This window comes from Herpailurus yagouaroundi, unplaced genomic scaffold (genome assembly GCF_014898765.1).
Source record: "Herpailurus yagouaroundi ecotype Mexico unplaced genomic scaffold, PumYag 185, whole genome shotgun sequence".
NCBI classification, from domain to species: domain Eukaryota; kingdom Metazoa; phylum Chordata; class Mammalia; order Carnivora; family Felidae; genus Herpailurus; species Herpailurus yagouaroundi.
Window position 1 is genome coordinate 2842675 of NW_024412416.1, and position 5633 is coordinate 2848307.

Below are 5633 nucleotides of genomic sequence, written 5' to 3' on the forward strand. Positions count from 1 at the left end.
ACCTGCCCCGGCCACCTCGTGGGTTCGGAGAATTGACTGTGACAGTAGATGCGAGCGCGCTCCGGAATCAGTGGGCAGTGCCGCAAACGCCTTTACTTTTGAGCACGGGAAGGTGTTCCCTTCTTGCTCACCTGGAGCTGTCTTGGAGAAGAGGTGCTGATTACTTCCTCGGGGAAATGAGGCTTAGAAGGCGCTCAGAGTGGTTATTTCGTCAGGATGTTTGTGTCAGCTTCCCTGAGTCTGGGGTGTGCGTGAGACAGAGAGAGGGAGATGGGGCAGAGGCGGTGGCAAGTCCTCTGGAGAGCCACCGCCTAGTACTCTAGTGAATTCTTGTCTTTTTCAACCTGGTTTGTGGGCTCCCGTCCCACTCATCTGTGGGTGAGGAGGGGGTGCCCGGAGGAAGGAGGTTCTCCGTGGAGAGGGTCCTGGCCGGGAATGGCCTTGCTCAGGGCCTATAAAGGCCAGGGCAGACAGGGAGAGGACTCCCAGGGCCTCCGCGTTTACGTGTTGCCAACACCACAGGCTTTTTTGCTGGCCTCTCAGCTCCGTTTCCAGGAATTTAATAACCTCCCGATTGGGCCAAGTGGGGTTTCCTTTTTCAAACAACACCATGAAAGTAAAGTTGTTCCTCAGCGTCCACTGCTAGTGAGGCCCGCACACGGGTAAATGGGGGCTCCCCCACCCAGGGTTGCTCCTGCTGGGGGACAGGCCTGCACACATCCTGCCCTCCTACCTGCAGTGTTAAGATTTCAGGTAGGTTAAATCAGAAACCCATGTTGTTGAGAGTCCCTGGGGTCCTTGGGTCATTCCCAGGACGGTGTGTGTGACACTTTGTGGAACTGACAGGTGTCCTTCTCCCCCAGCAGATCTGTACCCGGCCGTAACTGCAGGTGTTCAATGAAATCACACATCTGAGCCCACTTGGAGGATAAGCTCAAACTCCGACCCGACGAATTCATGGAGAGCTGCCTGTGGTCAGGTGCCCACTGGCATTCCATGCAGCCCGGGCCGCCCTCCGTAGACCAGAGTGCTTCAGGAACACCTATGCAAAGATCGGGTGGTTTTCTGAAGACGCCCACAAAATCGAAGGGCCTCCTGAGAGTCTAGGAGGGTGATGTTTGACAGACCCGACCCCCCAGCCGAGCTCAGCTTCAGCACGCTGGTCTCTGAGAAGAGGCTAGTATCCAGCGTCCCACCTGCCTCGGGGGGTTGTTTGAGCCGATGGATAATGACGGTGAAAGGTAACTCGCTGTAAATTACAAAGCACTAAGCAAACGTACTTAGTTTGGGGTGGGGTGGTGCTTAACCCACAGTCACTTCGTATCTTCTCTACTTGTATCCAGTGCTGACCGGTCAGGGGATTTTCTGACACTCGAGTGCTGTTATAAAAGTAACAATCTGGAAAATTTAATTCTCAATTAGTGGATTTAATAAGCCAAGACATGATAAAACTCGCAAAGTCCAGTTCTGTTTTTAAACAGACCCACCTCCCTAGTTTTTGCCTAGACTTTCCCAGGCTCCTTTAGGACCCCAGAGGTTAATTACTTTTCCCGACACAGGACGCTTTCCCCAAGAACTTCCCGAGGTGGCCATGGTTTTGTTTTGTTTTGTTTTGTTTTGTTTTATTATTATTATTAGCAAAAGAAAGGAGCTTGCAGAGTGCAGAGTGTGGTCTGGTAATGTAATCGAGAATTTCAGTTGTCCCAAATTAAGAAAAGGTAAAGTCACTTCTGTTGTCCCCATTTTGCAGATGAAGGTAGGTTAAGTCTCTTGCCCAGGCGGAGGCAGATTTATTTATCTTAAAGCAAGTGAAGCCTGAGCTCTGGGCTCTTCGTGTGCACGGGGCCTTTGCATGGCCATGGGAGGGGTGAAAGCAATTTATTCACAGGATCACGTTTTAGAAAAGTTTTCAAGAGTGAGGTCTTTATTCTTTTCCTTAAGCAGGACCCCTATGGTGACGTGACCTTTGGACTCAGTAAATCTCAGATTCACTGTTGGGCTGCAGGTCACACAGCTGATAAATGGTACCCGAGCCTGTGAGCGGAACCACCCAAGTTCCGTCCCACCTCTGAGCTGTGGATCCTCAACTGGAGGTGGGAAACACTTCGAGCCTTGCGTCCCTCACGGGACTGTACCGCCCACGTGGGTGAGGGCGCCTGAAAGCATTTTGGTTTTTGCTGTCCTGTTGTTAACGTGTATGTAACATGGACACAACGTTTTTGAAGAATGTTTTGATAATATGGGAAATGCTGTCCTTGGGTTGGACAAACAGAAAGAGACAAGAGGCGCGTATGTTACTAAACCCGCAGGAAGCATCAGGAGAGGCAGACGAACAGGCCGGGAAGCAATACGTCGGCATTTTCATGATGGTTCTTTAAATAGCGGGATCACGTTTTATTTTCATGTCTCAAGTTCTGAACGTCTTTATTGGATTAGTTCTTAAAAGCAATACATGCTTAGTTTAAAAGTTAAATAGTGCTAAAAGGCTTAATAAAACCAAAAGCACCCGTACCTGCTGTAAATAGAAGGGAAAAACCTGAAGTGAATCCTAGCACACATTTATACTTATAAAAGCTTTCGGAATTATGAGGGTAAAGAGGGAGAAAGTGTCATAAATTGTATAAAATGGGCCTTTAAAAGTGGCTTGACTTCTAAAATTTAAACGTTCATTTGGTTAATCATCAGTAATAACCATTCTGCAATGTCAGAGAGGAATAGGAACCAGAGGTGGTAATTTTAAAACCTTGAAGATACACAGGAACTCCGGGAGCCTGGAGGCCCGCCGACCTTCGGGAAGGAGGTGCCCTTTCTTCTTCCTGAGCAGGGATGAAATGGACCCGTGGAATCCTCCGCTTGACCCCAGACTCTCAGGTGGAACCCCTTTCTATGAACTGATGAATTCTAGCAGGTGGGTAGAACCTCAGGATGCCAGCAAGTGTGTGGTCCCAAACTTTTATGTGGCAGGGAGCGGAGGAACGGGAAGCGGCTGGCCCAGACTCACAGGCTCGTTGACAGTGTGGGTCTGGACTGGGGACCCGGAGCCCTCACTTCCCACATGAAGTGCTCATTCTTTCTCAAGTAACTCAAGGAAATCGAGGCTGCCCCTAGCTCACCCCTCTGCGTGTCCTGGGCCGGCGTGGGGTAGGCTCAGTCACATTTGCTGTTGTCAAACCTATGAGGAACAGGACAGCTGCCTCCCAAGTCCAGGTGGGGGCCGTCCTGCGAGGCATCTGCAGGAAGGCGGTCTCAGCCCCCTCGCTCCCAGCCCCCTTTCCCTGAACTAAACGGGGCCCTGAGGTGAAGGCTCCGGGAGCTGCCGGACCCTGTGTGGGGGAGGTGGTGAGGCAGCCACAGCTCCGTGGTCCCAGCCCCGCACGAAGCTCCTAGCAGGACTTCCGTGCCATGGAAGTAAAACAAAATAAAACAAACACCACGTGCTGACATATGGCACAAGTCAGTCACCATGCTGAACACCCGGACAGTGTCAGTTCTCACAGTGTACTGATAAGCTGCGATGGCCGTTTCTGCTCCAGAAAGGCCCCATTCTGGGAACTGGGATTGGAATCCAGCGACCCCAGACCCCCAGCTCCAACCAACCAACGAACCAAATGCCAGGCCTCTGGCAACAGAGGGAAGTCTCGGGGCTAAAAGTATTTATTCGTCAGACTTGAGGATGACAGATTAGAAAACAATAACACCAAATTAAATAAAAGTTGAAGCGGGTCACGATCCTGGGTGCTCAGTAAATGGAGTTTGAAAGATCAAAAGTGGGAAAGCCGTGAACGTGGAGGGACTGATAGTTCTCCGATACTTAGGAGCTTTTCTCAATGGGAGGCTGCTTCTGTGAAAGTACAGTGGGGGGTGGGGGAGACAAGGGTAGATGCTTCTGGAAGGCAGATGCCAGCAGAGGACAGGAGCGGCCTTGAGCTGGGAGCTGCCTGCAGACGGGGCGGGCCACCTCCCAGAAACGCGAGGACCACTTAATCAGGGACGTCTACAATGGCTGCACGCACTGGCTGCGTAGACAGGTGCACCGGATCAGGGGTGACGTTTTGAGTTTTCCTCAGTTTGTTGACCTTCGACTGGTCAGCTAGTCTCTTAGCTTTGGTTTTCTCATCTATAACATAGGAATATTAGTCCTTACTGAGGCAACAAAGGCGGGCTACCCTTCTTTCTCGCCAGCGGGATGGCGACGCACTTGAGGGACGAGGGTTCCGTGTTCGTCCTCTTCTAAAGTGACAGAACACAGAGCAGAAAAGGATTTAAAGCTCTAATCTTTTTCAACATTTTGTATGACCACACCTTCTCTGTTCTCATTACTTAAAAAAAAAAAAAAAAAGAAATACCTTTATAACCTGAAGAATTTTTGCCTTTTCAGCATCACCGTGACAAGTCGAGATGCCAATCAATTGAAATGCAGCTGTGACCGTCTCACAACTAACTCCGAATGACTAGCCAGCTTAACTTCGTGCTAAAATGATTTCTTCCCTACGCGTTTCAGTTCAAAAGATAAAAATTATGTCAACAGAGCTATTAAAATTTCAGCTACTAATAGAATCGTTTTTGTTATGCTGATAAAACAAATCTCCAGCTTTATTTAAATTGCACAGCTGTCATTGTAGTAAAACGTGTACACGAGGATACGGAGATTCATGGACTCTAACAAGCGAAGAAACACAAATGCGAGAATGCCTTTCGGGAGGCGTGAGCACCAACCTAACAGAAGAAGTAACACAGAGGCCATGATGTAGATTCCACGACTCCGAAGAAAAGAAAGAAGATGGGGTCTCCAGCAGGAAAATGTTAAGAAGCATCGTTAAGTGGAAAGTGGAAAGCGTAAAACCAAACACGACAAAGCAGACAAAAAGTATATAACAACCAAATAAAACAAATACCAACAGGTCAGTAGGAAGAGAGACAAGGAGGCTGCTCGGCCCGCTGCAAAGAGATGGGGAGGGGTTCTCAGGGAGAACTTGACCTTGCCGAGGCCCTGGCCACGGTCTCCCGGGCGGGACTGGCCGGTGTGAGACGGGCCAGTGGTGACCTTGGGGGGCACACAGACGGGTCTGTTTTGACTATTATACGTTCATCTTAATTGCATTACAAAATCATATTTAGTATATGAAACCTTGGAATTCAGTGATATCAAGGCAAGGAGAAGCAGAAGTTGGTATGTATGTTTTGAAAGGAAGTCAATCTGAGCAAAACTGTGAGGTGAATAACATTACGGTTGGTGCTCAGATGTGGTAAAATGTACAATGCAGATGTTATGTGAGTGAATGAGGACTGGAGACAAACGACGGATGGGAAGATGTTCTAATTAGGCTAATTCTTTAAGGACTAATTTATCATTAGAATTAATTTAAAAAAAATTTTTTTAAGTGTTTATTTATTTTTGACAGAGAGAGATAGAGCATGAGTCGGGGAGGAGCAGAGAGGGGGAGGCACAGAATCCGAAGCAGGTTTCAGGCTCCCAGCTGTCAGCACAGAGCCCGACGCAGAGCTCGAACTCCTAAACCGCGAGGTCATGACCTGAGCCGAAGTCAGATGCTCAACCGACTGAGCCACGCAGGCGCCCCTATAATTAGAAGTTTATACAGTAGTCAAAAGACAACTGTTTTGGGAGGTGGGGG

General features: G+C 49.0%; 1 long non-coding RNA gene across 4 annotated transcripts; it reads left to right on the forward strand.

The window, feature by feature from the left end:
- Window positions 1–6: 6 nt before the first annotated feature.
- Window positions 7–4905, forward strand: LOC121042303 (uncharacterized). 4 transcript variants are annotated; one of them, XR_005796091.1, is made up of 3 exons: window positions 7–753; window positions 867–1241; window positions 4379–4905. It is a non-coding gene; the product is annotated as an uncharacterized LOC121042303 (long non-coding RNA). The 4 variants fall into 4 exon arrangements; XR_005796093.1 differs by having other exon boundaries at window positions 7–662; window positions 864–1241; XR_005796094.1 differs by having other exon boundaries at window positions 7–662.
- The last annotated feature ends 728 nt before the right edge of the window (window positions 4906–5633 follow it).